At 47.0% G+C, this 27,083-nt stretch overlaps 1 protein-coding gene and 1 non-coding gene across 3 annotated transcripts in view; both read right to left on the reverse strand.

The window, feature by feature from the left end:
• Nucleotides 1-27,083, reverse strand: part of LOC139228305 (uncharacterized) — a 163,662-nt gene that overhangs the window by 70,515 nt on the left and 66,064 nt on the right. The window lies entirely within an intron of this gene.
• On the reverse strand, nt 13,253-13,324 carry trnak-uuu (transfer RNA lysine (anticodon UUU)). The gene has a single exon. It is a non-coding gene; the product is annotated as a tRNA-Lys (tRNA).

Raw genomic sequence — 27,083 nt, forward strand, 5'->3', positions numbered from 1 at the left:
TATATATGTGTGTATGTGTATATATGTGTGTGTGTGTGTATATATATATATATATATATATATGTGTGTATATATGTGTGTATGTGTATGGTGTATATGTGTGTGTGTATATATGTGTGCGTGTGTCTGTGTGTATATATATGTGTGTGTATATATCATATACATGTGTGTGTGTGTATATATATATATGATGTGTGTATGTATATATATTTATATATATATGTCTGTGTGTATATATATATATGTGTGTATGTGTGTGTGCATATACATGTGTGTGTATATATATATATTTATGTGTGTGTATGTCTATATATATGTGTGTGTGTATGGTGTATATGTGTGTCTGTATATATGTGTGCGTGTGTCTGTATGTGTGTGTGTATACATGTGTGTATGTGTATATATGTGTGTGTATATATCATATATATGTGTGTGTATATGGTGTGTATGTGTGTAAGTGTGTGTGTGTGTATGTGTAAGTGTGTCTGTGTATATATGTGTGTGTGTGTGTGTGTGTGTGTGTGTATATATATATAAATATATGTGTGTGTGTATGTGTTTGTGAAGCACTTTTGGCATGAATACATAAGGCCATTTCTCAAATTTGGAAGGAGGAGAGCATGCCAGGGAATCTCAGAGACGCCGCAATTTGGACCATCTTCAAGAAAGGAGTTAAGTCCGATTACAGTAACTACAGGGGAATTTCCCTGCTGTCTACCACAGGGAAAGTTATCGCAAGAATCCTCCTCAATCGTCTACTCCCTGTGGCAGAAGAGCGGCTCCTAGAGTCGCAATGCAGATCCCGCCCACTAGGGACACAATGGACATGATCTTCACCACGCGACAAATTCAAGAGAAATGCAGGGAGCAACACCAACCTCTGTACATGGCCTTCTTTGACTTGACGAAGGCCTCTGACATTGTCAACCGTGAGGGATTATGGAGTGTACTCTTCAAATTCAGCTGTCCTCAAAAATTTGTCACCATCCTCCACTTGCTTCATGATAACCTGCAAGCCGTGATCCTGACCAATGGATCCACTACAGACCCAATTCATGTATGAACCGGGGTGAAGCAAGGCTGTGTCATTGCACCAACGCTCTTCTCGATCTTCCTTGCTGTAATGCTACATCTCACCGTTAGCAAGCTTCCCGCTGCAGTGGAGATAATCTATAGAACAAACGGGAAACTGTTCAACCTCCGCTGCCTTCAGACCAGATCCAAGGTCGTCCCATCCTCCGTCATCGAATTACAATATGCAGATGACGCTTGCGTCTGCGCTCACTTGGAGGACGAACTCCAAACCATCGTCAACACGTTCACCGTAGCGTACGAGAGCATGGGCCTTACACTAAACATCCGTAAGACAAAGGTGCTCTATCAACCTGCCCCCGCCATACAGCACTGCCCCCCGATTATCAAAATCCACGACGATGCCTTGGACAACGTGTGGTGGGCGGAAAAAGGACCATTTTCCATACTTTGGGAGCCTACTGTCAACAAGGGCAAACACCGATGCCAGCACAGCCTTTGGTCACCTGAGGAAGAGAGTGGTTGAAGACCAGGACCTTAAAACCGGCACCAAGCTCATGGTCTACAGAGCAGTAGTGATACCTGCCCTCATATATGCTTCAGAGACATGGACTATATGACATACAGGCACATCAAAATACTGGAGAAGTGCCATCAACACTGCCTGAGGAAGATCCTGCAAATCCATTGGCAGGATAGGCGCACCAACATCAGCGTTCTCAGGCAGGCCAACATCCTCAGCATCAAAGCATTGACCAGCTCGACCAGCTCCGTTGGGTGGGCCACATCGTTCATATACCCGATACAAGACTCCCAAAGCAAGCGCTCTACTCAGAGCTCCGACAGGGCAAGCGAGCCCTAGGTGGGCAGAGGAAACGCTTCAAGGACACCCTCAAAGCCTCCTTGAAGAAGTTCAACATCCCCACCGACACCTGGAAATCCCTGGCCCAAGACGGCTCAAAGTGGAAGAGAATAATCCGTGAGGGTGTTGAACACTTTGAGTTTCTTCGCCAGGAGCAAGCGGAGACTAAGCGCATACGGCAGAAGGAGCGCATGACCCAAGCATTTCAACAAACCGGCACTTCAACCAACGTACTTTCAACCACCGTCTGTCCAATCTGCGACAGAGACTGTAGCTCCCACATCGGACTTAACAATCATCCGAGAACTCATTTTTAATGTGGAAGCAAGTCATCCTCGACTCCGAGAGACTGCCTATGACGATGATGATATATATATATGTGTGTGTGTGTGTGTGTGTGTGTGTGTGTGTTCCACCTCCCTTAAATGCTGTTCATTTCCAGTCATATCTTCCTGTTCTGCCCAAGGACCCACAGCGGATCTCCTCGGTTCTCCCACGGATGTTACCTGATTTGCTGAGGGTTTCTCGCACAAAGATGAGTCAAAGAATCTGGCAGATTCACCTTGCCGTCGCTGATGCTTTCCACGCACGGTGAGCCGGGGTACCAACATGGCACATTACCCAATATAAAAACAGGGTAAAAGGGTGTGTGTTAAGGTGGCACACCAAGGTACCAAGACTGCAACTTTGCTCTTACTAAACAAAACCTTTCTTATTTTGCACACAGCAACAGAAACAATGTCATCATCATCATAGGCGGTCCCTCGAAACGAGGATGACTTGCTTCCACGCCGAAAAGGGATGAGTTCACAGGTGTTTCAATGAAGGACCTAATATTCCAGATCCCGAACTACATCCTGAAGGGTGGAAGATGCCTGTGTGTGGATTTTTTTAACGTGGGGTGGCCGTTGCACACCAGCCACCACACGGGCTTGACAGAGCGAGGTCTTGGTCCAGTGGCAAGGGTTAACCAAGACGACTGGAGACCAGCTCTGCTGCATGGACCTAGTGCGTGCACACATATCGCAGTGTGGGCTGGGCCCGTGCTGCCCCAGGGCCCTCGCCTCTCCTGGGCCCCGAACTCACGCCTCTCCTGGGCCCCCGATCACATCCCTCTATGAATTCTTGCCGCTCCTTCGCCCCGACCTCGCCGCTCCTGCTGTACCTGCCCACCCTGCAGTCAGCCGTCGCCCTCCTGCAGCAGCACGCGCGTGCACCGTGCGGTGGCCCGGCCCGGAAATCAGCAGTCCCGGCCTGCAAGACCATCAGCAGGCCGGGGCCATTAGAGGGAGCAGCGTGCAGTGGCATACCACTGCAGGGAGCAGAAACAATATACCAGTAAGTCAACAAACGCAAAAAATAGTTAAAAAATCTGATGACTTTCGGACCCCAGGGACATCAGAACATAAGAAATAGGAGCAGGAGTAGGACTTTCGGCCCCTCGAGCCTGCTCCGCCATTCAGTGAGATCATGGCTGATCTTCGAACTTAACTCCACTTTCCCGCCGTGTCCCCATATCCCTTGATTTCCTTAATATCCAAAAATCTATCGATCTCAGTCTTGAATATACTCAACGACTGAGCCTCCACAGCCCTCTGGCATAGAGAATTCCCAAAGATTCACCACCCTCTGAGTGAAGAAGTTTCTCCTCATCTCAGTTCTAAGAGGCCGAGCCCTTTTTATGAGACTGTGACCCCAGGTTCTAGACTCTCCAGCCAGGGGAAACAGCCTTCCCTGTCAAGCCCTCTAAGAATTTTATGCATTTCCCTGTTTGAAAATCTATGTTGGCCATGTGTAACCATGAAGGTGTTGTGACGTCAGTCAGCGTTGGTCCGGGCAGTGAGCACCCGACGAACATGAACAGATCTTAACAGAAAGACTGGGACAAGTGAAAACAAAATCACACACAGGGAAAGAGACGACATTCTGAATCCACAGCTCTTTTCTAGTTATGAATATTTAAACAGGGTGAATTCTGTGGTCATTTCAAAGTGTAGTGTAATGGACGCCCTGGGATCTCACTGCAGAAACAATATTACACTCTGACCCTCACATTAAGTACAACTGTGGTATTAGTGAACTGCAGTAAAATATAGTCCAGCTGTAACTCTGCCTGATTTGGAGTTTCGGCAGTCTGTGTTACGAGGAAAAGGTTAAGGAAATTGGGTTTGTTTTCTTTGGAACAGGGGACTTCAAGATGACTTAATGAAGTTTTCAAGATTGTGCTGCTCCAGGCAAAGTTCAAAGAACAGAGTAGAAACATAGATTCATAGAAATTTACGGCACGGAAGGAGGCCTTTTGGGCCCATTGTGTCCGTGCCGGCCGACAAAGAGCTATCCAGCCTAATCCCACTTTCCAGCTCTCGGTCCGTATCCCTGCAGGCTACAGCACTTCAAGTGCACATCCAAGTATCTTTTTAAATGTGGTGAGGGTTTCTGCTTCTACCACCCTTTCAGGCAGTGAGTTCCAGACCCCCACCACCCTCTGGGTGAAGACATTTCCCCTCATATCCCCTCTAAACCTTCTACCAATTACTTTAAGTTTTTGCCCCCTGGTTGTTGGCCCCTCTGCCAGGGGACACAGGTCCTTCCTATCCACTCTATCTAGGCCCATCATAATTTTGTACACCTCAATCAGGTCTCCCCTCAGCCTCCTTTGTTCCAATGAAAAAAAGACCCTTGCTTCTCCAATCTTTCCTCATAGCTAAAACTCTCCATAAGGGTGCACAAGTAAAAAAAAATGAGGAGCAGGAATGTGGAGCCCCTGGAGAGCCAGCGCCAATACCAACAATAGCTGCCTGCCCCATCTAACCACCAAATCTGGCACTGCTGATGGGGGCGGGCAGGAGGGGCAGTTACCTAATCACTTCCCCCTGTGTAAAGAGTCCATTGACATTTTAAAAAACACGCTAAAAATCGTACCTTTTTTCGGGGGGTGCTTACCTGGCCTGCTGTTTGCCCCTCCCCTCTCTGGCCGGGGCCCACAGTAGAGTCCAGTGTGCCTGTTCTCACTGTGCATGGCGGCGGCCTCCTGCACCATGCCAGGTCCTAAATGAGCCAGGGGCGCTCCTGATGTCGGACACTCACAGGCTCCGCTCCACAGACGAACAATCGGCATTTTACGGGACGGACAGAAGTCGCATGCCGGAAATTCCCAGAAAGAGTGGAGACCTGGTGCAACTTGCCATTTCCCGGTGGGTTCCATGTTTGAATCCCTTACGGCGGAAGACTGGTGGAATGGACCCCGCCCACCCCTCCATGAGAATTTTCAGGACCATGGAGTTTATCCTTGTAACGTATGCACCTGCGAGTATGCTCACAAGTTTGTAGAGCTGTTGCATTGTGAGTGGCTTAGCCAGTCACGTGATGTTCACAAGACTCAATAAAACCCCAGCCAGTTGGGTTCGGAGGATCCACAATGAGGCAGTTTCCCAAGGGAAAACAACATGATCTGCTGGCAGTGAGTGGCACTGTAGCACCTGGGTCTATGGACTGCTGTTAGATAAAGTGCTTCTAGTGTAGTGTTAGCTATGGCTTAGTGGGGAGCCCTCTCGCCCCTGAGTTAGAAGGTTGTGGGTTCAAATCCCACTCCAGGAACTTGTACCACAAAAACCTAGGCTGACATTCCAGTGCTGTCTTTTGGATGCGATATTAAACCGAGCTCTTAAGTGAACGTAAAAGATCTCATTGGCACTATTTTGAAGAAGAGCAGGGGAGTTATCCCCGGTGTTGTGGCCAATATTTATCCCTCAATAAACATAACAAAAAAACAGATTATCTGGTCATTATCACATGGCTGTTTTTGGGAGCTTGCTGTGCACAAATTGGCTGCCGCGTTTCCTACATTACAACAGTGATTGCACTCCAAAAAGTACTTTGTTGGCTTTAAAGCGCTTTGAGCCGTGAAAGGCGCTATATAAATCCAAATCTTTTTAAAGGCAGGGAGCTAGTCCCACCTGTCTGTGCCCATCTACAATTGGGGCACCTGGAATATTGTGTTCAGTTTTGGTCTCCTAATCTGAGGAAAGACGGAGTACAGCGAAGGTTCACTAAACTGATTCCCGGGATGGCAGGACTGACATATGAGGAGAGACTGGATCAACTGGGCTTGCATCCACTGGAGTTTAGAAGAATGAGAGGGGATCTCATAGAAACATATAAAATTCTGACTGGATTGGACAGGTTAGAGGCAGGAAGAATGTTCCCGTTGCTGGGGAGTTCTAGAACCAGGGGTCACAGTCTCAGAATAAGGGGTAAGCCATTTAGGACTGAGATGAGGAGAAACTTCTTAACTCAGAGAGTGGTTAACCTGTGGAATTGTCTACCGCAGAAAGTTGTTGAGGCCAGTTCGTTAGATATTTTCAAAAGGGAGTTTGATATGGCCCTTATGGCTAAAGGGATCAAGGGGTATACTGAGGTGAATGATCAGCCATGATCTTATTGAATGGCGGTGCAGGCTCGAAGGGCCAAATGGCCTACTCCTGCACCTAATTTCTATGTTCTCTGCACTCACGGGGAGGGGGGGGCGGGAGGCTGAGCTGGTCCTTGGAGCCTGGCTGACAGTGGGAGAGGAGAGGCACAGACCGAAACAAAAGTAAACGGTTAATGTAAAAAGGAGGCTGGAGATCGCTGCTGTCCTTGCTCCAGGGCGATACTGGAAAAGGAGCACCTGGTTATACAGGGGAAAGAGGGAGCTTTGTGACTGTGAGTCACCACAGTATGATCTGAATGATGTTCGTGATTTGCCGGAACAGAGCTTGTATTGTCTGGGCCTCCCTTTGTTCCTGTCCAAATAGATTACGGGTTTCCAGTATGCTTCGGTTTTCCAGACAGGTACATTTCACAGTTCAGGATATTTAATGCTCTGCTGCCCTCTTATCTTCCCGAAACAACAAGGACTGCTTCAGCACTTCTTGGATCTCCGCAAGGCTCTTGGTGAAACGATGAATTCATCCTGTTCATCGAAACTCTGCTAGATTAGCCGCGTCTGGTATTTGCTTAAAGGGCACACAAAGAGCTGTTGCCCGCTATTCCTCCCTTGGCAGATACTCAAGCTGCTTTGGTATCACAGGAGATACTTACAACCTCGATTCCTGAGGCACGGCTCTCATGGCAATGGGTGGTCACCACCCCCCCCCCCCCCTCCCCCCAAAGCGAGCCTGCTGGTTCATGAAGGACGGATGCTTGGCAAACCCAATCGGAATGCGTCTTCTTGCCGGACCGTGTCGACAGACATAGACCCGATATGTTTACTTAGGGGGGTTGCCGACACTTGCATGGAACCAGGAAGAGCAAGTTATTATTTAAATGGAGAAAGATTGCAAAGTGCCGCAGTACAGCGGGACCTGGGGGGCTACTTGAGCCTGAAACACAAAAGGCTAGGATGCAGGTACAGCAAGCGATCAGGAAGGCCAATGGAAACGTATAAGATTATGAGGGGGCTTGACAAGGTGGATGCAGAGAGGATGTTTCCACTGATGGGGGGAGACTAGAACTAGGAGGGCATGATCTTAGAATAAGGGGCCGCCCATTTAAAACAGATGAGGAGGAATTTCTTCTCTCAGAGGGCTGTAAATCTGTGGAATTCGTTGCCTCAGAGAGCTGTGGAAGCTGGGTCATTGAATAAATTGAAAACAGAAAGAGACAGTTTTTTAAACGATAAGGGGTTATGGGGAGTGGGCGGAGATGTGGAGCTGAGTCCGGGATCAGATCAGCCATGATCTTATTGAATGGCGGAGCAGGCTCGAGGGGTCTCGTGGCCTACTCCTGTTCCTATTTCTCATGTTCTTATGTTCTTATTACTTCAGACCCTGCTTGAATCTTATCCGTGGCTCAGTGGGTAGCACTCTCAGCTCTGAGACAAGGTTCTCCCGAGACTTCAGCACAAAAAAAATCAGTGCAATACCGAGAGAGTGCTGCAGTGTCAGAGGTGCCATCTTTTTTATGAAACATTAAACCAATTCTGCCCTCTCAGGTGGATGTAAAAGATCCCACGCCACTATTTTGAAGAGCAGGGGAGTTATCCCCGATGTCCTGGCTAATATTTATTCCACAATCAACATCAGTAAAACAGTTTATCTGACCATTATCACATTGCTGTTTGTGCGAGCTTGCTGTGCACAAATTGGCTGCTGCATTTCCCACATTACAACAGTGATTGCACTTCAAAAACTACTTCATTGGCCGTAGAGTGCTTTGTGAAATGTGCTATAGAAATATAAGTCATTCTTTTCATTACATCTTATGATTTAGGTTTATAAGTTTTCCTTTTGTTTATAGCAGAATTTATGTTTGCGTTATTATATTAATTGTGCCTGTCACAATGGAGCACTGGCAGATTGCTTTCCTGGTGATGACACAGGAACAACCCTAATCTAACCAGTGGTTTTTAAAAGATATATGCATGGGGGTATGATTAAGAAATTTGCAGATGATACAAACATTAGCTGTGTGGTTGATAAGGAGAAAGCTGTAGACTGCAGGAAAATATCAATGAACTGGTCAGGGGGGCAGAACTGTGGCAAATGGAATTCAATCCAGAGAAGTGTGAGGAAATGCATTTGGAGAGGGCTAACAAGCCAAGGGAATGCACATTAAATGGGAGGACACTGAGAAGTGCAGAGGAACAAAGGGACCTTGGAGTGCAGGTCCACAGATCACTGAAAGTAGCAGGCCAGGTAGATAAGGTGGTTAAGAAGGCATAAGGAATACTTGTTTTTATTAGCCGAAGCATAGAATGCAAGAGCAGGGAGATTATGCTTGAACTGTATAAAACATTAGTTAAGCCACAGCTAGAGTACTGTGTCATTAATTCATAGGCAATTCCTCGGAATCGAGGAAGACTTGCTTCCACTCTAAAAATGATTCCTTAGGTGGCTGAACAGTCCAATACGAGAACCACAGTCCCTGTGACACGTGGGACAGATAGTCGTTGAGGAAAAGGTGGGTGGAACAGGTTTGCCGCATGCTTTTCCGCTGCCTGTGCTTGGTTTCTGCACGCTCTCGGCGATGAGATACGAGGTGCTCAGCACCCTCCCGGATGCACTTCCTCCACTTAGGGCGGTCTTTGGCCAGGGACTCCCAGGTGTCAGTGGGGATGTTGCACTTTATCAGGGAGGCTTTGAGGGTGTCCTTGTAATGTTTCCTCTGCCCACCTTTGGCTGGTTTGCCGTGAAGGAGCTCAGAGTAGAGCGCTTGCTTTGGGTGTCTCATGTCAAGCATGCGGACAATGTGGCCCGCCCAGCGGTGCTGATCAAATGTGGTCCGTGCTTCAATGCTGGGGATGTTGGCCTGGTTGAGGACGCTAATGTTGGTGCCACTGTCCTCCCAGGGGTTTGTAGGATCTTGTGGAGACATCGTTGGTGGTTTTTCTCCAGCGACTTGAGGTGTCTACTGTACATGGTCCATGTCTCTGAGCCATACAGGAGGGCAGGTATCACTGCAGCCCTGTAGTAACGTGCAGTTCTGATCATAGAAACATAGAAAATACGTGCAGGAGTAGGCCATTCAGCCCTTCTAGCCTGCACCGCCATTCAATAAGTTCATGGCTGAACATGCAACTTCAGTATCCCATTCCTGCTTTCTCGCCATACCCCTTGATCCCCCTAGTAGTAAGGACTACATCTAACTCCTTTTTGAATATATTTAGTGAATTGGCCTCAATAACTTTCTGTGGTAGAGAATTCCACAGGTTCACCACTCTCTGGGTGAAGAAGTTTCTCCTCATCTAGGTCCTAAATGGCTTACCCCTTATCCTTAGACTGTGATCCCTGGTTCTGTACTTCCCCAACATTGGGAACATTCTTCCTGCATCTACCCTGTCTAAACCCGTCAGAATTTTAAACGTTTCTATGAGATCCCCTCTCATTCTTCTGAACTCCAGTGAATACAAGCCCAGTTGATCCAGTCTTTCTTGATATGTCAGTCCCGCCATCCCGGGAATCAGTCTGGTGAACCTTCTCTGCACTCCCTCAATAGCAAGAATGTCCTTCCTCAAGTTAGGAGACCAAAACTGTACACAATACTCCAGGTGTGGCCTCACCAAAGCCCTGTACAACTGTAGTAACACCTCCCTGCCCCTGTACTCAAATCCCCTCGCTAGAAGGCCAACATGCCATTTGCTTTCTTAACTGCCTGCTGTACCTGCATGCCAACCTTCAATGACTGTTGTACCATGACACCCAGGTCTCGTTGCACCTCCCCTTTTCCTAATCGGTCACCATTCAGATCATAGTCTGTCTCTCTGTTTTTACCACCAAAGTGGATAACCTCACACTTATCCACATTATACTTCATCTGCCATGCATTTGCCCAATCACCTAACCTATCCAAGTCACTCTGCAGCCTCATAGCATCCTCCTCGCAGCTCACACTGCCACCCAACTTAGTGTCATACGCAAATTTGGAGATACTACATTTAATCCCCTCGTCTAAATCATTAATGTACAATGTAAACAGCTGGGGCCCCAGCACAGAACCTTGCGGTACCCCACTAGTCACTGCCTGCCATTCTGAAAAGTACCCATTTACTCCAACTCTTTGCTTCCTGTCTGCCAACCAGTTCTCAATCCACGTCAGCACACTACCCCCAATCCCATGTGATTTAACTTTGCACATTAATCTCTTGTGTGGGACCTTGTCGAAAGCCTTCTGAAAGTCCAAATACACCACATCAACTGGTTCTCCCTTGTCCACTCTACTGAAAACATCCTCAAAAAATTGCAGCAGATTTGTCAAGCATGATTTCCCTTTCACAAATCCATGCTGACTTGGACCTATCATGTCATCTCTTTCCAAATGCGCTGCTATGATATCCTTAATAATTGATTCCATCATTTTACCCACTACTGAGGTCAGGCTGACCGGTCTATAATTCCCTGTTTTCTCTCTCCCTCCTTTTTTAAAAAGTGGGGTTACAGTGGCTACCCTCCACTCTATAGGAACTGATCCAGAGTCAATGGAATGTTGGAAAATGACAGGAAAGATGTGATTGTACTTGAGAGGGTACGGAGGAGATTTATGAGGATGTTACATAAGAACATAAGAATATTAGAAATAGGAGCAGGAGTAGGCCATTTGACCCCTCGAACCTGCTCCGCTACTTAATAAGATCATGGCTGATATGATCATGGACTCAGTTCCATTTCCCTGCCCGCTTCCCATAACCCTTTATTCCCTTGTTGCTCAAAAATCTGTCTATCTCCACCTTAAATATATTGTGACCTAACCTCCACAGCTCTCTAGGGCAGAGAAATCCACAGATTTACAACCCTCTGAGAGAAGAAATTTCTCATCTCAGTTTTAAATGGGCAGCCCCTTATTCTGAGACTATGCCCCCTAGTTTTAGTTTCCCCTATGAGTGGAAATATCCTCCCTGCATTCGCCCTGTCGAGCCCTCTCATTATCTTTTATGTTTCGATAAGATTACCTCTCATTCTTCTGAACTCCAATGTGTATAGGCCCAACCTACTCAACCTATCCTCTTAAGTCAACCTCCCTCATAAGAACATAAGAAATAGAAGCAGGAGTAGGCCATACAGACCTTCGAGCCTGCTCCGCTATTTAATACGATCATGACTGATCCAATCATGGACTCAGGTCCACTTCCCTGCCCGCTCCCCATAACCCCTTATCTCCTTATTGTTTAAGAAACTGTCTATTTCTGTCTTAAATTTATTCAATGTCCCAGCTTCCACAGCTCTCTGAGACAGCGAATTCCACAGATTTACAACCCTCTGAGAGAAGAAATTCCTTCTCATCTCTGTTTTAAATGGGCGGCCCCTTATTCTAAGATTATGCCCTCTCGTTCTAGTCTCCCCCATCAGTGGAAACATCCTTTCTTACAGTGATATTTACTTGCCTATGCAAATAAATACTTAATGAAACCTGTGCCCCAAGTCTCACAGTTTGGACTGGGGTAAAACAAAAATTCTTGATGGGACTTGTCGCGATAGGACAAGTCAGGTTGGTACTGTACTGGTATACCCGGTGTATGGTGCTGACACAATATTCACCCTTCCGTCTTTATACAGATCATATGGGAAAATGCTCATCTCCAGAATCAACCTCGTGAATCTTCTCTGAACAGCCTCCAATGCAAGTATATCCTTCCTTAAATACGAAGACCAAAACTGTACGCAGTACTCCAGGTGTGGCCTCACCAATACCCTGTACAGTTGCCTGGACTGGAGAATCTTATCTATGAGGAAAGACTGGATAGGCTGGAACAGAGGAGGCTGAGGGGAGACCTTACTGAGGTGTACAAAATTATGAGGGGCCTAGATATAGTGGATAGGAAGGACCCTTAGCAGAGGGGTCAACAACCAGGCGGCATAGATTAAAGTAAGTGGTAGGAGGTTTAGAGGGGATTTAGAGGGTGGTGGGGGTCTGGAACTCCCTGCCTGAAAGGGTAGTAGAGGCAGAAACCATCACCACATTTAAAAAGTACTTGGATATGTACTTGAAGTCCCGTAACCTACAGGGCTATGGACCAAGAACTGGAAAGTGGGATTAGGCTGGGTAGTTCTTTGTCGGCCGACGCGGACAAGATGGGCTGAAAAGAGCTCCTTCCATGCTGTAAATTTCTATGATTCTATGATTCATATATTTATGCTACCTTGAGGAGAGTTCAGTCATTGCCTTATATGGTCACAGTAGTTTGGAGTTATTCAGTTACTTCACCGTCAGTGCTGGCTGGTGGAATTAGATCCTACTGTACAATCTGTTCTGCCCTAGCAAAGAATGAGATCAATTTGGTCGAAGTAACTTGTGGAAGCAGCTGTTTCAATGGCCAGTAATTACTGGACCATCAGTTCCACTTGTAACATCAAGTTTCTCGCCGCCTCTCTCCTTCTCCTTCCTCCTTTAAGACGCTCCTTAAAACCTACCTCTTTGACCAAGCTTTTGCTCATCTGCCCTAATATGTGGCTCTGTGTCAAATTTTGCTTGTTAACGCTCCTTGAACTTTGAAGAACGTCACACTATGTTAGAGGCGCCGTATAAATACAAGTTGTTGTTGTCCTTAACGGTCTTGTGCTTTCGGAGGACACAATCCCGATAGTGGGGTCACTGGCTGTGGAGAAATGGGTATTCTGCTGCTTGTCACTCAAAGTGTTTCACCCTGATATAATCTCCCACCGTTCCCGATCATTTCGCTCTATATACCGAATATTCCTGAATGATTACTCCCTATTACCATTACCATAGTGTGTATCCTTTACATCATCCACTGTCGTAAGAAATAGGAGCAGGAGTAGGCCATTCGGCCCTTCGAGCCTGCTCCGCCATTTAATGAGATCATGGCTGATCTTCTACAGCAACTCCACTTTCCTGCACTATCCCTTGATTCCCAAAAACTAACACCCAAACAGGGACTGAAACCCTGGCCCTCAGATTAAAAGTCTGATACTCTACCGACTGAGCTATCCAGACTATCCCTGCCATTTAACCACCAGTCCTCAATACATACCCTTACCACACTGTTCTCCTTCGCGTAATCTCTATACAGCCACTTTTCTGTACTGTGACTCTACATTAACCCACAGTTCCCTAATACATACCTTCCACACAAAGAACTATGTCTATTGCTCATACCTACATAACAACAGTGACTGCACTTAAAAAGTACTTTATTGGCTGTAAAGTGCTTTGGGACGTCGAGAGGTCATGAAAGGTGCTATATAAATGCAAGGTATTTCTTTCACTGCATTGCCTATGTTTAATCTACTATTCCCTATTTCATGCCCTCTGTTCAACCCATTTTCTCTAACTTGCATGCTCGATATAATCCACTTTTCCAAATTATGTGAACATAAGAACATAAGAATTAGGAACAGGGGGATCAAGTTCCACAGGATAAAAAACGGGCACCCCTCCGAGCTGGGCGCCCGTTTATCGCGCCTAAAACGGCGCCAGAAAAAAAACGCGCTATTCTCGAGCGCTTTGCAGCTCCTTGTCTGTTTGGCGCGGCGCCCAGGGGGGGCGGAGCCTACACTCGCGCCGATTTTGTAAGTGGGAGGGGGCGGGTACTATTTAAATTAGTTTTTTTCCTGCCGGCAACGCTGCGCGTGCGCGTTGGAGCATTCGCGCATGCTCAGTGTGAGAAAAAAACATTGGCACTCGGCCATTTTTATAGTTCTTTGTAGCTGTTTAATTTTTGAACATTTTTTAATAAAATCACATTGCCATCAGCGCGTCAGCACTGAGGCTACCCTTCTCACTGTCTCCTTTCCCTCCCTCCCCTCCGCGGCAACAAGCCGCTGTCTCCTTCCCCTCCCTCCCCTCCCTCCACGGCAACAAGCCGCTGTCTCCTTCCCCTCCCTCCCCTCCCTCCACGGCAACAAGCCGCTGTCTCCTTCCCCTCCCTCCACGGCAACAAGCCGCTGTCTCCTTCCCCTCCCTCCCCTCCCTCCACGGCAACAAGCCGCTGTCTCCTTCCCCTCCCTCCCCTCCCTCCACGGCAACAAGCTGCTGTCTCCTTCCCCTCCCTCCCCTCCCCTGCGCGGCAACAAGCTGCTGTCTCCTTCCCCTCCCTCCGCGGCAACAAACCGCTGTCTCCTTCCCCTCCCTCCCCTCCACGGCAACAAGCCGCTGTCTCCTTCCCCTCCCTCCCCTCCACGGCAACAAGCCGCTGTCTCCTTCCCCTCCCTCCCCTCCGCGGCAACAAACCGCTTTCTCCTCCCCCCCCTCCCGCTCAGCGGCACGAACGGCTGCAGAATTCTCCGTGGCTGAAGCACTTTCACACAGGTAGGAAGGTGGTTTATTTAATCTTTTCTTTGCTTATAAATGTTTATTCAGGTTGGATTTATTTAAATAATATTTGTATAAGTATAAATAAGGATTTATTATAGAATTTAATGACTTCCCTTCCCCCCCCCCACCTCGTTCTGGACGCCTAATTTGTAACCTGCGTCTGATTTTTTAATGTGTAGAACAGGTTTTTTCAGTTCTACAAAAATCTTCACTTGCTCCATTCTACTTTAGTTTGGAGTATGTTTTCACTGTGGAAACTTTCAAATCAGGCGTCAGTGGCCGGACACACCCCCTTTTGAAGAAAAAATTCTGTTCCAAAGTAGAACTGTTCTACCTGACTATAACTGCAGAAAAAAAAATGTGGAGAATTGCGATTTCTAAGATAGTCCGTTCTCCACCAGTTGCTCCTAAAAATCAGGCACGAATCATGTGGAAACTTGGGCCCAGGAGTAGGCCATTTAGCCCCTTGAGCCTGCTCCGCCATTCAAAACGATCATGACTGATCTGGCCATGGACTCAGCTCCACTTACCCGCCCGCTCCCCATAACCCTTAATTCCCTTATCTATCTGTGATTTGAATACATTCAATGAGCTAGCCTCAACTGCTTCCTTGGGCAGAGAATTCCACAGATTCACAACCCTCTGGGAGAAGAAATTCCTTCTCAACTCGGTTTTAAATTGGCTCCCCTGTATTTTGAGGCTGTGCCCCCTAGTTCGAGTCCCCCCGACCAGTGAAAACAACCTCTCTGCCTCTATCTTGTCTATCCCTTTCATTATTTTAAATATTTCTATAAGATCACCCCTCATCCTTCTGAATCCAACGAGTAAAGACTCAGTCTACTCAATCTATCATCATAAGGTAACCCCCTCATCTCCGGAATCAGCCTAGTGAATCGTCTCTGTACCCACTCCAAGGCAAGTATATCCTTCCTTAAGTAAGGTAACCAAAACTGCACGCAGTACTCCAGGTGCGGCCTCACCAATACCCTGTACAGTTGCAGCAGGACCTCCCTGCTTTTGTACTCCATCCCTCTCGCAATGAAGGCCAACATTCCATTCACCTTCATGATTACCTGCTGCACCTGCAAACTAACTTTTTGGGATTCATGCACAAGGATCCCCAAGTCCCTCTGCACCGCAGCATGTTATAATTTCTCCCCATTCAAGTAATATTCCCTTTTACTGTTTTTTTCCAAGGTGGATGACCTCACATTTTCCGACATTGTATTCCATCTGCCAAACCTCAGCCCATTCGCTTAACCTATCTAAATCTCTTTGCAGCCTCTCTGTGTCCTCTACACAACCCGCTTTCCCACTAATCTTTGTGTCATCTGCAAATATTGTTACACTAAACTCTGTCCCCTCTTCTAGGTCATCTATGTATATTGTAAACAGTTGTGGTCCCAGCACTGATCCCTGTGGCACACCACTAACCACCGATTTCCAACCCGAAAAGGACCCATTTATCCCGACTCTCTGCTTTCTGTTAGCCAGCCAATTCTCGATCCATGCTAATACATTTCCTCTGACAGAGCAGGCTAAAGGGGTCAGGTAGCCTACTCCTGCTCCTATTTCTTATGTTCTTATGTTCAACATAAGGCACGGCCTCCGATGGTTGAGCGATTATAATCAGGGATACTTAAGAGGGCAGAATTTGTGGAGGGCAGACATCTCGGGGGAGTTTGTGGGGCTGGAGGAGATTACAGAGATGGGGAGGGGCGGGGCCATGGAGGGATTTGTAAACAAGGATGAGAATTTTGAAATCGAGGCATTGCTTAACCCGGATCCAATGAAGGTCAATGAGCACACGGGTGATGGTTGAGCGGGACTTGGTGCAAGTTAGGACACGGGCAACCGAGTTTTGGATCACCTCAAGTTTACGTAGAGTAGAATGCAGGAGGCCAGCCAGGGGAGCGTTGTAGCCTGTTCAATAGATTGACCACTCGCTCACTGAAATATTTTTTCCGCAGATTAGTTTATAATTTACCCCTACTGAAGTCAGCCACGGAACCTGCTGCTGATCACTATGTGAAGACCCCTCTGCTCTGTGTATGTGTGTGGATAGCACACAAAGATTGGACGGGTGTGATGTCCCCCACGAAAGGATGGTCTGATGATACGGTCCTAGCTGAAAGGAAAAAAATGGTCATGTAGGCGAGGGGCGCCTGTAACTTTCACCAGCCAGTCAGGAAAGTTGGTTGGGGTGGGGTGGTGGAGGTGTGGGTGGGGCGCGGTGGCAGGGAGCAATAAGATATAATCTGGACTTTCTGGTCATTATCACATTGTTGTTTGTGGGAGCTTGCTGTGCACAAATTGGCTGCCGCGTTTCCTACATTACAACAGTGACTGCACTTCAAAAAAGTACTTCATTGGCTGTAAAGCGCTTTGACATGTCCGGTGGTCATGAAAGGCGCTATATAAATCCAAGTCTGTCTTTTTCTCATCAGAAAAGCTGGGATTGTTCTCCTTAGCGCAGAGAAGGATAAGGGGAAATTTGATAGAGGTGTTCAAAATTATGAAGGGTTTAGATAAGAGTAAATAAGGAGAAATTGTTTCCAGTGGCAAGCCGGCCCGTAACCAGAGGACACAGATTGAAGATAATTGGTAAAAGAATCGGGGTGAGATGAGGAGAATTTTTTCTACGCAGCAAGTTGCCCTGATCTAGAGTGCGCTGCCTGAAAGGGCGGTGGGAGCAGATTCAATAGTAACTTTCAAAAGAGAATTGGATAAATAGTTGAAAGGGAAAAAGTTGCCAGGTTCTGGGAAAAGAGCAGGGGGGAGTGGGACTAATTGGATCGCTCTTTCACAGAGCCGGCACAGGCACGGTAGGTCTGATGGCCTATTTCTGTGCTGTACGATTCTGTTGCAGCCTCAGACCCGAGTCTCAAAAATCCATCAGCTGACAAGTTGCCCTTTCTGGGAAACAAAATAAAATGCTTGTGCATTCCTAAAGAATCTCACTCACTGTCATGAGTGATACATTCAGCCTTGGCCAGGGATTAGGCTTTTCTGTCTCATAACACACCCAGTGTAATGAAGTCAACTAATTGAAAGTCGAGGAGGGGAGGGGGGGGGGGTGAGGGAGGAAGAAAGCAGTGGCTATGGTTCTCAGCAGTTTACGAGAATCATCTTGCATTCCTCCTACCTGACCTGACCTTTAAACATAACTGTCAATCAAAAATGAATACAGATTCTTCTAATAATTATTATTTAATGGGACGTCTCATTTTCTCATTCATTGCCCCTTAATTACTTGCCCTCGTGCACAGAGATCATTGGTCTTGTTTAGTGTTTAGGCACAAGGAGGCTGATCTAGTCTTGAACGTGTGTGACAGCGAGGAAAATGGCCTCACAACACAATACAACATTGCTCATTAGCCTGCCGACAGTTTTCCCGATCTCACTGAGACTCTGCTGAACATTCGACAGTGAGTGAAGGAAGGAATAATGTCAACAATGGAGTTCAGACTGCAACCCACCAACATCCTAAAAGAAATGATGGCTTCGTCGGTTGACACACCATCCTGTGTGGTGTGGTTAGTGCCTCCAGCATCATGGGGGGCCATCTGAAGAGCTCATTTCTCCCTCGTCACTGTCAAAGGAACAACAACTTGTATTTACGAAGCGCCTTTAACACAGTAAAACGTCCCAAGGCGCTTCACAGGCGTGTTATAAGTCGGTGATTGGAGCGTGGGCAGACACAGCAGGAGCAGCGAGGTCGGGTCGAAGGAGAAAATGTAGAGGGACGTGATCGGGGCCCAGGGGAGGCGTGAGTTCGGGGCCAGGGGCCCAGAGGCAGCACGGGCCCAGCCCACACTGCGATGTGTGTGCGCACTAGGTCCGTGCAGCAGAGCTGGTCTCCAGTCGTCCTGGTTAATCCTTGCCACTGGACCAAGACCTAGCTCTGTTAAGCCTGTGTGGTGGCTGGTGTGCAACGTTAAAAATATCCACGCACAGGCATCTTCCATCCTTCAACATGTGGTTCGGGTCCTTCCTTGAAACACCTGTGAACTCATCTTTTTCTGGTGTGGAAGCAAGTCATCCTCATTTCGAGGGACTGCCTATGATGATGATGATAAGACTAAACAAATAAATTTGACACCGAGCCACATAAGAAGAAATTATGGCAGATGACCAAAGACTTGGTTAAAGAGGTAGGTTTTAAGGAGCGCCTTAAAGGAGGAGAAAGAGGTAGAGAGGCGGAGAGGTTTAGGCAGGGAGTTCCAGAGTTTGGGGCCCAGGCAACAGAAGGCACAGCCACCGATGGTTGAGCGATTATAATCAGGGATGCTCAAGAGGGCAGAATTTGAGAAGCGCAAATATCTCGGGGGGGGTTGTGAGCCTGAAAGAGATTACAGAGATAGTGATGGGTGAGGCCATGAAGGGATTTGTAAACAAGGATGAGAAACAAGGAAAGGACTTGCATTTGTATAGCGCCTTTCACAATCTCAGGACACCCCAAAATGCTTTACAGCCAATGAAGTACTTTTGAATTGTAGTCACTGTTGTAATGTGGGAAACGCGACAGCCAATTTGCCCACAGCAAGCTCCCACAAACAGCAATGTGATAATGACCCAGATAATCTGTTTTGGTTGACTGATAAATACTGGCTAGGACACCAGGGAGAACTCCCTTCTTCTTAAAATAGTGCGATGTGATCTTTTACTTCTACTTGAGAGAGGGCAGACAGGGCGGTCTCAGTCTAATATCTCATCCATCACTTAACGTCACTTCGAAAAGACGGCACCTCTGACAGTGCCGCACTCCCTCAGTGCTGCACTGAAATATCAGCCTGGAATATGTGCTTCAGTCACTGGATTGGGGATTGGACCCACAACCTTCTCAAAGCTGAGGGTGCTGCCACTGAGCCGATTTTGACACCAGGCAGGTGGCGGCAAAGTCTGTTATTTGTGGCAAACAGTTATGGCAGCGACAACTGAGGTCACCGGCTCTTATCTTTTAGTGAACGAGGACAGTCTGTCTGAACGACCCAGTAACGCAAGGAACAGATTTCGGGGCAGCCTACTGCCAGATCAAGCCTACTGAACAACTGCGCACACCCATTCATGGTAATGAAAAGGTCATCATCAGCCTCAGCACAGGGCGGACCTGCTTCCATTGCAGTCAACAGAAAGAATATTGGCAGAATCCATTGGCAGGATAGGCGCACCAACGTCAGTGTTCCCTCTCAGGCCAACATCCCCAGCATCGAGGCATTGACCACGTTCGATCAGCTCCAATGGGCAGGCCACGTAGTCCGCGTGTCTGATACAAGAATCCCGAAACAGGCATTCTGCTCCGAGCTCCATCACGGCAAGAGAGCCCCAGGAGGGCAGAGAAAATGCTTCACGGACACCCTCAAAGCCTCCTTGAAAAAATTGCAACATCCCCACTGACTCCTGGGTATCCCCGGCCCAAGTCCGTTCAAAGTGGAGGAGAAGCATCCGGGAAGGCGGCGAACGCCTGGAGTCTCTTCGTCGGGAGCACGCGGAGGCCAAGTACAAACAGCGGAAGGAGCGCACGACAACCCAAGCCCCCCCACCCACCCGTCCCTCCAACCACCGTCTGCCCCACCTGTGACAGAGACTGTGGGTCCCGCATTGGTCTCATCAGTCGCCTTAGAATTTAGAACGAGGGCCTGCCTAAGCAGAAAAAGATTGGGCGGAATGAAAAACAGGCTACCGATTCTCAATCATTCGTTTTGCGCTTGTGAGCGAGTCCAGTAAAAGGGGACAAAAATACAAGATAACCACTAACAGATCAAATGAACAATTTAGGAGGAATCTATTTACAGAAAGGTGAGAATGCGAAACTCGCTGCCACGTGAAGTGGTTGAAGCACAGAACGTTGATGTATTTATGATGCACACACGAAGGCGAAGGGAATGGAGGGATATGGGAAGGGTAGGAATGAGTAACAATAGTAGGAGGAAGCTCGTGTGGAATATAAATACTGGCACAGCACAGTTAGGTAGAATGGCCCTGTGTCTGTGCTGCAGATTTTATGGCAGCTGTGTGAGGCTGAACCACACTGTTCACAACCTTGGTGTTGTGTTTGACCCCCGAGATGAGCTTCCAACCACATCTCCGCTCTATCACCAAGACCGCCTACTTCCACCTACCTAACATCGCCCGACTTCGCCCCTGCCTCAGCTCATCCGCTGCTGAAACCCTCATCCATGCATTTGTAACCTCTAGACTTGACTATCCCAACGCACTCCTGGCTGGCCTCCCATCTTCCACCCTCCATAAACTTGAGTTGATTGAAAACTCTGCTGCCCGTGTCCTAACTCACCCATCACCCCGACCTACATTAGCTCCCGGTTAAGCAACGCCTCGATTTTAAAATTCTCATCCTTGTGTTCAAATCCCTCCATGGCTCTCGCCCCCTCCCTATCTCTGTAAACTCCCCCAGCCCCACAACGCACCACCCCCCCTCCCCCGCCCGACATATCTGCACTTAAAGGCAAGTTTTTGTTGTTGAAGGTGTCACTAGTGCTGGAGTACTGTTCTGTGGGTACTGACCACTCTGCAGTATGTCGCACAATTAGCCATTTTTCACATATGGGCATATTCTTTCAGCGTAGTCAGGCTATTCCTCATGGAGGGCATCACAGTCATACCTAATGCTGTTGTGTTTCCCCACTGTCCATGTTTAAAGAAAGAAATAAAAGTCCTGCATTTATATAACGCATTTCATGACCTCAGTACGTCCCATAGTGCACCATAACCAATGAAGTACTTTTGAAGTGCAGTCACTGTTGCAAGGTATGAAATGCGGCAGCCATTTTGGGCACAGAAAGAAGCAATTAAATAAATGACCAGATCATCTGTTTTAGGTGCTGGTTGAGGGATAAATGTTGGCCAGGACAGCGGGAGAACTCCCCTGCTCTTCTTTGAACAGTGCCACCCACCTGACAGAGCAGGTGGGGCCTAAGTTTGTTTCATCCAAAAGATGACACCTCTGACAATATAGCGCTGCACCGGAGTGTCAGCTTAGAGTTTGTGCTCCAAGTCTCTGGAATGGGTATATGAGCCATAACCTTCTGACTCAGAGACAAGTGTGTTACCCACCGAGCCACGGTTGACACCTACAGAAAGGACACTCAGAGGGAGGAACAGGCAGTGATGTAGAGTGCTGTGTGCAGCATGAATCAGAACCTTCAGGAAAGTAAAAGAAAAGAAAATGAAGTGGGGAAGAAGAAGAAAAAAAAGTACGAGCTAACTGCGCACACTAAAGAAGATAAACTGGCCCTGTGAGGGATCGTGGCTCTGATGTGTATCATGGTGTGATTACTCTACTCTCTAGACATCTTTTCATCATCATAGGCGGTCGCTCGAACAAGGATGACTTGCTTCCACAAGTTCACAGGTGTTTTGATGAAGGACCCGATGTTCCAGTCCTGAACTCCAATTGAGAGGGTGGAAGATGCCTGTGCGTGAATTTTTATTTTAATGTGTGGTGACCGTTGCACACCAGCTTGACAGAGCTAGGTCTTGGTCCAGTGGCAAGGATTAACCAAGACGACTGGAGACCTGCTCTGCTGCACAGACCTAGCGTGCACACATATCGCAGTGTGGGCTGGGCCCGTGCTGCCCCTGGGCCCTCGCCTCTTCTGGGCTCCGTACCCTCGTCTGTTGCACCTCCGCCATGATCTCTCGCCACTCTTCCGCCACAAACATTCACTGCATCTCGCCACAAGCACTCGCTGCTCATCCGCCCCAACCTTCCCACTCCTCTGTACCTGGGTCCTGCTGATGTTCCTGCCCACGATCCAAAATGGCGACCGGGATTTTGATGACGTCACCCAGTCGCCCATCTCAAAATCGTCGCACAATAAGCACCTTGTGAATACCAAGTGGGAACTAACTGTCCAGAAATTACTTCACTGCAGATGCATGTATCCTCTGGAGTATATAAACATTATTATTGCTTTTTTTATTCATTCACGGATGTGGGCGTTGCTGGCAAGGCCACGTTTATTGCCCAAATTGCACTTGAGAAGGTGGCGGTATTTTTCTAACGGCTCAGTGACTTTAGCCAATGAGTGGCTAAGCTAGGTTATATGTTCCAGCATGCAATCCCCAGGCTGTGCTGAGTTAGCTGATCTAAGGGCAATGCCATTGGCCTCAGTACCTCTGGCTACTGCAGTTCGCCAGAGAGGGGAAGTCATCTAGAGATACTGCTCCCGAATGCAACCCATGCTGGGAGTGAGTGTGTAGATCTTGGGTGGAGACAGAATGCATTGTGGCTGTGATGACAATTACATAGCCTGCCAACACTCAAGGCTCAAACAGCACAACTTTTATTTATATAACCTTTAACGTAGTAAAACATCCCAAGGTGCTTCACAGCAATGTTAAAAGATAAAACAGATAAATTTGACACCGAGCCACATAAGAAACAATTACGGCAGATGACCAAAAGCTTGGTTAAAGAGGTAGGATTTAAGGAGCGTCTTAAAGGAGGAGAGAGAGGTAGAGAGGCGGAGAGGTTTAGGGAGGGTGTTACAGAGCTTGGGGCCCAGGCAACAGAAGGCACGGCCTCCAATGGTGGAGCGATTATAATCAGGGATGTTCAAGAGAACAGAATTTGAGGAGCGCAGAGATCTCGGGGGTTGTGAGGCTGGAGGAGATTACAGAGAAAGGGAGGGTTGAGGCCATGGACGGATTTGTAAACAAGGATGAACATTTTGAAATTGAGACGTTGCTTGACCGGGAGCCAATATAGGTCAGCAAGCACAGGGGGTGATGGGTGAGCGGGACTTGGTGCGAGTTAGGACACGGGCAGCTGAGTTTTGGTTCACCTCAAATTTACCTAAATAACTAAATAACAATCACAAGGGGAGCCAATGAATGCTGCCCAATACCTGTAGACTTGTACCCCAGCAAGACATCAATGCTTTTACTGGAGATAAACAAAATCGCCAACACCTGCATTACTATTCCTATTCATACTGGATATTTACCTTTCAAAAGGGCATTAGATATATACTTGAAAAGGAAAAATTTCCAGGGCTATGGGATAAGAGCAGGGGGGAGTGTGATTAATTGGATTGCTCTTTCAACAAGCCTGGCATAGGCACAATGGGCCAAATGGCCTCCTTCTGTGAGCTATGATTAAAGCAAGAGGGATAATTTAAGAGCAGATACAAAGGTAATTGAACGCTGTGTGGGTTGTAAGTTCTATCGAGGCTGCTGAAACCCATTATGCCAAGGGCCTTAAGAGCTTCATCCCCGGGTCTGCAATATTTCAAGCCAGGCCCCGAGATGAAAGTACAAATTGCACTCAGCCCCAGGTCTTACAGCTGAAAGAATAACCGAGTGCCTGGTTAGAGATAGAAAACTGCCAAATCCAGGCGCCAGATGTGCAAAGACAGGGCTCTGACACACAGCACTGCCCAGGCTCCCATTAGAACGAGACTTTCATCTCTTCTGCATGGGCTCAATTTGTTCCTAATTTCCAGAGGTGAATGGTGTATCGCATTTCATAATTTCCCAGTGTCGTCACTAGGTACGTTTCACGTATTCGCACTCCAATGCTGTAGCCAGAGGCGGATTCAGCATGGGGCAATTGGACTGCAGCCCCAGGCACACTAAATAAAGGTAGGAAAAAATCTATAAGGCCTCCCAAATAGGCTGAATAGAACAGACAATAAGAGGAAAAACAAGACCGAGGAAAATAGATTCACTTGTTTATACCTATATACAGAAGTACCTATATACACTAATGTACCAATATACAGAAGTAGCTATATACACTAATGTACCGATATACAGAAGTACCTATATACACTAATGTACCAACATACAGAAGTAGCTATATACACTAATGTACCTATATACAGAAGTACCTATATACACTAATGTACCAACATACAGAAGTACCTATATACACTAATGTACCAATATACAGAAGTACTTATCTACACTAATGTACCAATATACAGAAGTACTTATCTACACTAATGTACCAACATACAGAAGTAGCTATATACACTAATGTACCTATATACAGAAGTACCTATATACACTAATGTACCAACATACAGAAGTACCTATATACACTAATGTACCAATATACAGAAGTACTTATCTACACTAATGTACCAATATACAGAAGTACTTATCTACACTAATGTACCAATATACAGAAGTACCTATATACACTAATGTACCTATATAAAATAATGTACCAATAAACAGAAGCACCTATATACACTAATGTACCGATATACAGAACAGAATATGTACTAGCCTGTTTCATTTCCCATGTTATTGAGAGAAATGTGCATATATGTATAGGAATCTAGTATTACAATGTTACCAGAACCAGAATAGATACCTACTTGATATAGAATATATGCTTTCATTGTTGAATATACTGGCCTATGTTTTCATACTCAGAATCAGAATCATATACGTAATGTAATGAACATGAACAAAGATCGTCCCATTGGGATCAGTTTGCCCCAGGCCCATCAGGCCCTGAATCTGGCCCTGTGTGTAGCAATATCTTTGCCCTTAATCCATCACTACAAGTTACTTGCTGTTACCACCACCGGCGATGAGACTCCAGTCACATGGTTCAAAATGCTAACCGGACGCAACCCAGCTTTGGAATGACAAGGTCCATGATCATACAACTGGGAGCTTCTCACGGTTTGAGTGGGCACACAGCACCAGCATTTCCACACATCGGCCGTTATGCCTGACTGAAACTTGAGTGAGGAACATCGTTTTCTTTGCATGTGCTGCCTCTACACTGTCACCTGGGACCAGAGGATGTAAGACATTGATGTCTCAGTGGATTATTGCAGACAAAATATTTGAACGAATCAAGTAGCTAAATAAATGATCCTCGCTGTTATATTCAGAGAATAACTAATGGAAATGTATGAAACACTATTTAACTTCTAGTGGGGAGGCCAAACTCATAAGTCACAAGCTCCGTTAATCACCTGCCAGTTATGTAGGTCACCCTCATTAGTTAAATATCGCATGTACCCCATCATGTGTTCTATTTATACCGTGCGTTTCAGTACATTGTGCTTTTACTTTCTATCTTAACGTTCTCTCGCCTATTAACTTAGAAACGCATTTTTCAAATTCACCATTTGATGAGTGGCTTGTCCAGAAATTTCTATTAAAAAATTATCGAGGCACCAAGTTCTGTTTTTACTTTTATCATTTATTCTACCCTGGATCGGTGCATTATGGTGCGGTGGCGTTGAACATAAGAATTCAGAGCAGGAGTCAGCCATTTGGCCCCTCAAGCCTCTTCCGCCATTCAATAAGATCATGGCTGATCCTATCTTGGGCTCAGCTCCACTTCCCTGCCTGTTCCCCTTAACTCTTGACTCCCTTCAGGTCATTAAGGTTTTCAATTAATCAGGAACGAAACCTCAGAGCTCAAAGCACGACTTGAACCCACTACCTCTCCCACCCCCCAAAATGCGCTATATAAATGCAGGACCTACATTTCTTTCTTTATTCATGGAGAGAGCACGGTGATATAAATTAGGCACCAAGCAACAACAAGAAGTTGCATTTATATAGCACCTTTAACATAGTAAAATGTCCCAAGGAGCGTCACAGGAGTGATTATCAACAAAATTTGACACCGAGCCACAAAAGGGGATATCAGGGCAGATGATCAAAAGCTTGAACAAACAGCTGGGTTTTAAGGAGCATCTTAAGGGAGGAAAGCGAGGTAGAGAGGCGGAGAGGTTTAGGGAGGGAATTCCGGAGCTTAGAGCCCAGGCAGCTGAAGGCACGGCCACCGATGAGGTGCGATTAAAATCGGGGATGCTCAAGAGGGCAGAATTGGAGGAGCGCAGAGATCTCGGAGGGTTTTAGGGCTGGAGGAGATTACAGAGATAGGGAGGGGAGAGGCCATGGAGGGATTTGAAAACAAGGATGAGAATTTTATAATCGAGGCGTTGCTCAAACGGGAGCCAATGTGGCTCAGCGAGCACAGGCAAGCTCCATCATGGCAAGCAAGTCCCAGGAGGGCAGCGAAAACACTCGAAGGACACCCTCAAAGCCTCCTTGAAAAAATGTAACATCCCCACCGACTCTTGGGAATCCCTGCTCAAAGTGGAGGAGGTGCATCCGAGAGGGCGCTGGACACTTCAAGACTCTTCGCCGGGAGCACGCGGAAGCCAAGGACAAACAGCAGAAGGAGCATATGACAAATCAAGCACCTCACACACCTGTCCCTCCAACCACCACCTGCCCCACCTGTGACAGAGACTGTAGATCCCACATTAGTCTCATCAGTCACCTCAGAACTCATGTTAGTGTGGAAGCAAGTCATCCTCGACCCCGGGGAACTGCCTAAGAAGAAGGAAGAAGATGGGTGAATGGAACTCGGTGCGAGTTAGGACATGGGCGGCAGAGGTTTGGATGAGCTTAAGTTTATGGAAGCACACACCAG

This window comes from Pristiophorus japonicus, chromosome 17 (assembly GCF_044704955.1).
Source record: "Pristiophorus japonicus isolate sPriJap1 chromosome 17, sPriJap1.hap1, whole genome shotgun sequence".
Lineage (NCBI taxonomy): Eukaryota > Metazoa > Chordata > Chondrichthyes > Pristiophoridae > Pristiophorus > Pristiophorus japonicus.